Source organism: Cryptomeria japonica, chromosome 4, assembly GCF_030272615.1.
Source record: "Cryptomeria japonica chromosome 4, Sugi_1.0, whole genome shotgun sequence".
NCBI classification, from domain to species: Eukaryota; Viridiplantae; Streptophyta; class Pinopsida; order Cupressales; family Cupressaceae; genus Cryptomeria; species Cryptomeria japonica.
The window spans coordinates 338,606,853-338,615,186 of record NC_081408.1 but is presented as its reverse complement, the minus strand read 5'-3'; positions in this window follow the sequence as shown (position 1 = coordinate 338,615,186).

Below are 8,334 nucleotides of genomic sequence, written 5' to 3'. Positions count from 1 at the left end.
AATTTTGGTTACAAGTATATGAACAAAAGATGTAAATGTTGTTGGTGCATGATAGAGTGAAAACTAAAGAGCCAACCAGTCAAGTTCTCAATGACAATCACAGAGGAGAATGAGTGTTTGAGAGAGAGAACCGGTTTGAAGAGTTCAACCAGTGAGAGTGAGGCAACTGGTAGTCTTCCATTAAGTCTAACAAAGGAGTGCACCATTGGTGATTAAACCGGAAGAGAAGAGACAAAGAAGATTGTAGAAAAGAGAAGAGCACAGTGAGAATCAGAAGAGAACCGGCAAGCTGAAAATTGACAAGAATAAGATAGCAGACAACTGACTAAGTGAAGAAGACCAGTGGTGGCTAGTAGCACCATGACAGATAGAAAAGAGAACCTGCAGAGAGAAGAACTGACAGAGAAGAAGAAGAGGCTAAACCAGTAAGATTGGAGTAGAGAGTGAGTTGTAGCAGGAGATAAGGTTGCAAAACTGAGAAGGTGAGCAAAGAACCGACAGAGAATTGGAGTGAGGAGAACCAGTGGAGAGACTTGCATGAGAGTTACAAAGTTCTTTTGTAACAAGGAGATTACTTTTGTATTTATTATAGGATCTTGTAATCACTGAGGTTGAGCTCGGTGCAAGGGTTGGTGCTCCTTGGGTTGGTACTCCATGGGTTGGTGCCCTAAAGCATGAGCAGTACTCCTTGGGTTGCTACTCTAAATGTTGTAACCAAGTGTTTTATTATGAGGTTGGATTGGAGCAGTAGTCTCCAACAACATTTTTCATCGAGGTTTTTCCCATCTTGGGTTTTCCTCGTACATCTAGTGTTATGTGATGTCCCTTTTATATGTGATTGCATTTGTGTTATCCTCTCATGTAACTAGTATGTCTGCTTTATGTTAGATCAGTTAACCAATATACACATATAGGATAGAAAAGGGTTAAGTTTGGAAGTCACTAATTCACCCCCTCCTCTCAGTGGCATCTTGTGTTCAATAATTGGTATCAAATCCTAGGTTTCCGGTTGATAAGCTTTCTCCATCTTGGGTAGATTCTAGTATTTGAACACAATGGTTTTTCTAGTTTCAATCCCTACTCTAGTTTTTGATGGTTCAAATTATTCTATTTGGAGTTGTAGGATGGAATTCTACCTATCCTCCTTAGGGTTTGATGTGTGGATGTCAATTGTTATTGCCTACCCTAGTAAAGTCAACCCTCTCACCGATTGAGATGCAAAAAGAAGACATAGGTGTAATGATGTAGCAATGAAGGTTATACTTTGTGGGTTATCAGATGATGTTTCCTCACAAGTGGATAGATGCAAATTAGCAAAGAGCTTGAGTGACACATTAAAGAAGCTCTATGGAAATGAGCCTAGCACTCCAGAATTGGTTTGTGGAAGCAAAAAGGAAAATGTAACTCACGTGTTTGTAGATGATGAAGGTGGATCTGTTAGTAGCAGTAGCAATGATGAAGAAGGAACTCACCTCTTCATGGCTCAAGAATCATAAGATGAGAGGCACACATCTGGGAATGATCATGTAGATCATTCCCACTGATAAGATGTATTTGACAGTGATAGTGAAGGTGAAGAAGAAGATGAAGTAGAAGTTGATCTCGAAGGAAAACTTGTAAGTGCACTTGAAGAACATAGTAGAGTGAGGAATGAATACAAGTTAATCAATAATTTTGCAATTGTGGAACAAAACCGATTGATCAAATGCCTTGAAGAATCTAAGAAATGTTTCTCAGAGTTGAAAACTCAATGAGATGACAGCAAGGAATGCAGGTGTAAAGATCTAGAATCTGAGCTAGAGGCAAAGGATAAAAAGTATCATCAGCTAGAGGGATAAATGGAGAGTCTTCGAAATGACCTTGAGAAATGTTAGGATGGGCTCAAGGTAAAAATATGGTTTGATGGTAGCTGTGATTCCTTGGATAAAATTTTGAAGAAACAAAAACACTCCAAGGATATTGGAGGATTAGGAATTGGTGCAGGTGAATGCTCCACCAGCAAGAGTGTCCCCCACAAAGACATTTTGTTTGTCTCCACAAATGGATATAACAAGGAATAAACCCTCAATGTCCAGAATACTCCCCAGAAGAAGGTTGATCTAACCACAACCAATGAAGACATGGAGTCAAGGATGAAGACCGATGGTGCAAGGAGCAACAGTGTGGATCCCAAATGAAAAGGGAAGATGGGAGAGGGTATTTTCATTGTAAGCAAGAATAGAAGAAGACAACATAGAAGACCTCCTACTGGTAGAAGATAAGGAAATGCTACTGCCACAAGACAAAGCAAGTGTGGGGACAGATAGGATCAGATGGAAGAATTACAGAAAGTGAACATCCTAGGATCCATCCCCAGAGAAGAAGAAATGGAGATGCCAAACTGGTAAGATCACCTCATGTTTGGAAAAATAAATTTATAAATAATAAGTCTTCCTTCTCCAGTTACTATTTTTCATGTAATGGATATGGTCATAGAGCATAAGAATGTAGAAAGGGACCTAGGAGAAACAATTTAGGTTGCCATAGATATTTTGCACATGGGCATAAAGTTTCAAAGGGTAGAAACATGCATATCCCCTCTCCTGGTTATGCAAAATGTTATATGTTATCAATGCAATATATTTGGCCATAGAAGTCATGGTTGCAGGAAAAAAGATTCTTTGTCCTATGGCAACCGGTGGAACAATCATTCTCAGTATGGAAGTAGCTATAGGGCATATGAGAAACAAAGATTTGTAGGGAACAAGAGGAGAAGTCTTCCTAAACATTCAAGGAATCCATGGAGACCGATAGATGGCTATAATGGAATAATTAGAAAAGAAGGAAACAGGGATGTGAGAAGGTCCCCCAATCATTTGATTGGCATGAATGTTGTATGCTACTACAACAATGCTTTCAGTCATGCTTTAGAATATGGTAAAGCAAGGTCCAATGAACAGAAGAAGGTCAACATTGCTCCAAAGATTGCAAATGGGAAGAAGAATGAGACTAAGCAGGTGTGGAAGAAGAAGGAAGAAACTATAACCATGGACCGACACTGTGCATTAAATGCACAAGTAATATCTCCAAAGGCTTAAAGTATATTCAAGTCCTTAGGGGGAGTTACTAATTGATCACATTATTCACCCCCTTTATGAAATTAGGCAGATAAAAGGATTATTTGTTGCCGATATATAGGAAGAAAATGAGATGACAAGTGTGTGTAATGGCTGCCTTGGCTACACACCTACATATAAGAAGATGGATCACTACTGCATGTGTCAATGGATGGAAGATTTTCAATTTGGATTGGAAGAAAATTGACACAAGAAGAATAGGAGTTAGAAGAAGGTACTCTGGTGGATATGATGGACCAGTGCAGGAAACTAGTATGTGCAGTATGGTACTGGTATGAATACTAACTGGTATTGTAGGTTATTCAAGTCAATGAGGTCCAGGATCATTCCAATAACTCTAGCAGTGTGTTATGAAGAAGTGGTTATGTTTCAGTTGGTATTGGAAAAGACTTGAATGACACGTGATTGCCTAATAGTTGATCATGTGTACATGCATCTTTGTGGGCTAACCAGTTCTGATATGTGGCATGATAATGATATTGTATGGCATTATGTACACCTAGGATCTTGTCATATGTTGTGGTTGAAACTATGGAGCTGATAGATCATCAAATTGATCACATATGCATAGCTCAATTGGTATAAGGGGTAGGTCGGCTCTGGTTTAGAACCTAACAGACAAATGAAGACCTGAGATGTATGACTCAAGGGGAGTTGACAGCCATGTTTTCTAACCTGTATTAGACTTTTTGGACATAGGGGTAGTGCAAGTCTCTATGGTTGTATTGGTGTGTGTGTGAAAAAGTGGTCTAATAGCTGCAAGCACAACACTTCAATTAAGTCATTATATGCATGGTTAGTAATCAATAATCAATAAGTAAAAACCATAACAAAGCGACTAATTTCCTTCTAAAAGATGCGAGTATAAGATTGCTCTCAGATTGTTATAAGCAATACTAGTGACTAGACTACACCAAGACAAAGGATTTAATCTATATGATGTTAACTATATGGATGCAAGATGGATGAATAATTCAAGCAATAATCAATTCAAGCAACAATGGATGCAAGCAATAATGGATGAAAAATGGATGCAAATAATCTAAAAAGCACAATAATCTTCAATGACTCCAGAGAGAAATTAGCATGATAATAATCTCCAAACATGTTCTCAAAAATATTTGGGGTGAATTCGAATGAGAGCTGAAGACTGAATTTATAGAGAATTACAAAGAGATGATGAAAAAGCTCAATTTAGGATTAATTGAAAATAATTGAGAAATCAGGTTCACTTAACCTTGAGATAGATTCCAATTATAGTTTAATTGAAATGCATTCAAATTAGAAGTCCAAGTTGCATTGGAAATAATAATAAATCAATTCTATGCATTTGTGATAAAAATAGATAATTCTTTAATTTAATCAAGAAAAGAGTCTTTTCAATGCAACTGAACTTCTTTTTCTGAAAAGATTTGAGTTCCAATTTTAGAGAATAATTCAATAATTCAATTAAATTGTTTTTTTGATTTCAAGTTCCAAATTTAGAAAAATAAATAATATCTCAAGTTTGATTTCTCTCTCAATTCAATTCTTTTTGTTTTATTTTTTAATTCAACTCTTTGTTTGTGAATAATTCCTCCTTTGTAATAAATTAATTCCTTTTGCATGATTGAATGGGAATTTATATTAATTAATTAAATATGCAAGGATATTTAATAAATTAAATAAGATAATTGATCAAAATGATATTTTTGGAAATGACTCGACTAATTAAATAAATATTTAATTAATATTGAGTAGTTGATTTGCCATGTGATATTTGATGATTAAATAATTAATAATATGCTCAAGGTTGATTTAATTTCCTTTGGTTAGGACCTTGGTGATGTTGTCGAGATTAGGGGCCCATGGTTTAGATGACTATTTTTAGGGTATTACATTTGCCCCTCTTTGAATTAATGTGTGAGCAATGCGTTGGTTCAAAGAATGTGTGATGTCTAGGAGATGTCAGTTCTGAACTTGATTGATCACGAACTAGATGAAAGCAAGGTGTTTAACTGGATTCGAAGTGACAAAGCTGATTGAAGTTTGATTAAAGCGATACCAATCCCGAACTTGATTGAACTGAGGAATGATAGAAAACAAAGATACCGAACTTGAACTTGATTGATCAAGAAGCAGATCTTACTGATCTAGAACCTGATTGATCTTAGATGCAGTGAGTGATGATAAAAGGAAATCGATCTTGAACTTGATTGATCAAGACACGGTGAGTGAAGAATGAATTGTTCAACTTGATCAAGAAACAAATACTGAACACCTGCTTAGATTTAGTGTGATCAAAGATACTCTTCAAACTTTTGATTGAGTTTGAACAAATAATCAGCTTGATTTAAAGCGATGAAACTAATTAACGTTAAGAGATTAATTTAGATGAAAGACAAATATCAGCTTGATTTGAAGTGATGAAACTGATATGCCCCTAGCGATTGATTCAATTCAGAGGATCGAGAGATCTCAACTTGATGTGAAGCGATGAAGGTGAGATGCCCCCTTTAGCAATAAGAATTGATTTTCTTTAATTGAAAACATTTTGCTCGACTTTTGATGAAGATTTGAAAACTTTTCTCGACTTGTAAGATGTGACATCATAAGGTCATGAGTATGCCCCCTCGGGAGTAAAATCAAAAGATAATGAGGGTACATGATTATAGGCAATTGTGTGGCAAAAATAAGCTATTTGAGCACAAATTGATCCTGAGGAATATTTGAGAAACGCGGCATTGATTGATGAGCGCAAAGTTGATTGTAAAGTTGATGTGTGGAATTGAAATTGAATTGAGCGTAATTAGAAGAAAGAATGAGCATTTGGTAAAAAGAGTGCTAAGTGGTCAGAATTGTGAAATTGACTAGAAAAATGATCTTGAATTTCAATTTCAATCTCAAAAATGGAATCAGAACGGTCAAATTAGCCAAGGGTACAATTTTCACGTCCATCGGAGCAAGTTGAAAAATTAGGTTTTTGGCTATATATGGGATGAAAGTGTCGTCTTCAAATCATTTTAACCCTCCAAGTTTAAAAATTCAAATAGCCTTCTGTGAATAAAATGGCGGTCCCTACTCTTTAGCATCGATTTGAGCACCAGAGAAGACATAATCGACCCCAAAATTATGAGCCAGCGGTAAGTGATCGATCTTAAGCCTGTTTGTGTTTTCAATTTTAAATTTTTTTGTTCATTTTTCAAGTTTTTCGCATGTGTGGGGTCGGCTTTCACGTTTTATCATGCTAGATAGGATTCTGTCTCATACGAGTAACTAGCATAATTTCTCTTGTCATTTAAGCTCAATAGAATTGTCATGCGGGATGCACCATCGTATCGTACGACAGGTCTGTTAAAAACCATTTTATCATGCGACACCTAATATTTTGTTGTTTGAGGTTGTTTTGTCATGCTAGACCTGATCTTGTCTTGTAGGAGATGCTGCTTCTCTATGTTTTGTCATTTGAGAAACAGTGAACATTTTTTAAGGTCTTAACGTGAAAATTTGATTGTACATTTGACTTAGTTGGATTTGCGTGATGTTTTACTTCTCTTGTAGGCTCATTTGGAATGTTATTTGATACTTTGTTGTCAGGTTTTTTGTAGGTTCAATTACCTCCTGTGCTGTTTAGATGCATATATCCTCCTACTATGGCAATAGTTTGAAATTTATCTAAGGTTAAGTGGGCTCATATTGACTTATGCGGCTTCACTCATCTATTAAGATTACCTGATATCCATGTGAACCACGAGATGCTCATGGCATTGGTAGAGTGGTTTCATTCAGAGCATAACATGTTTCATCTGCCAGTGGGGGAGTTGACTATTACTCCTGAGGATGTATATAGGATTCTCTGTATCCCTTTTGCTGGGGATAAGGTGGATTATGATTCAAGGCACCTTCCAGGATTACAGGTAGTCAGGCATGTCTTCAGTGATCCTGACATTTTGACTCATTCCATGAGTTGGGACATACTTATGAGCAGGTACAATGAGAAGTATCCTCTGGCATGCGTTCTAGCAGGGTTCATAGGCTATTTTCTGATGCTAGAGAAAGGCTAGCAAGGCTTCCAGTGCAGATGGGGTAAAATGTTAGAGAGGTTGATAGAGACCCCTCAGAGACTTGGCTGGGGCTCATGTTTATGGGTGCCAGAGATGGGCAGAGCATGGCTACCGGTGTATATATTTTGCAGGTGTATATATTTTGATGATAAATATATTTTGTAGGTGTATATATTTTGGAGATGGCAGCTTGATGACTTGATAGCTATCATATGAAGACCATACAGAGGCTTGGAGCCATGGGATGACTGGTGGCTAGTCCGCGGGGACCTTTTTGTTACACACCCACTAATCGAGAGTTCATAGACTATTGTGGAGCGATTCATCATCTCACGAGTGATGAGGCAGTATGGCCAGCCTTAGGGGATCTCACAAGAGTACATAGCGTATGCGTGTTATGCAGATGAGGAGAGACAGGGATGGTCTCCATGATTGTCCTATGCTTTGGCCATGCAGGAGCTGACTGGTTTACATCGCCTACGATGGGATTACTTGGACGATGTGGTAGATGCAGGGGCATTTCCCCAATATAGAGATTATTTTTCAGCAGCATTTGTTCCCTTAGTTCACAAATCCAGGAGAGCAGGCTCCTCATATTGAGGATGTTGAGGATGATGCCCCCGCATCGCCATAGGGACAGGGATAGGGCCGCATGCAGGGACAGGCACAGAGATCTGAGGCTCCGTGATAGAGTGGCAGTGATCTTGGTGCTAGTAGCAGTAGGGTGCCAGCTAATGTTGGACAGAAGAGGGGTGAGGGCAGATCCCTAGGATATATAGGGGTGAGATTGGGTGGAGCTGAGGAGGAGCAAGCATCTCTGAGATAGGTCTGACAGTGGTGAGATGAGCAGGGTGGAGCTACAGGTGAAGATGGGGGTGGAGAGTCGGTGAGAGATCATTAGGGGACAGACACCAGATGGTCAATGAGAGCACGCCTTGCAGAACTGCAGTCACAGTTGATAGTGGCTCAGACTCAGCTAGTGGAGTGAGATCGTCAACTTACAGAGCTGAGAGCAGAGCACAATCGTCAGGTCACGGTGATGAGAGTGGAGCGAGACACACTCTAGTAGGAGGTTTTGCATCAAACTAGTAGGGCAGGTTATTATGTTGCAGCTTATAGCGTGGCGATTCCAGTAGCACAATAGGTGATCCCCTATTCATAGTACATGGCACATT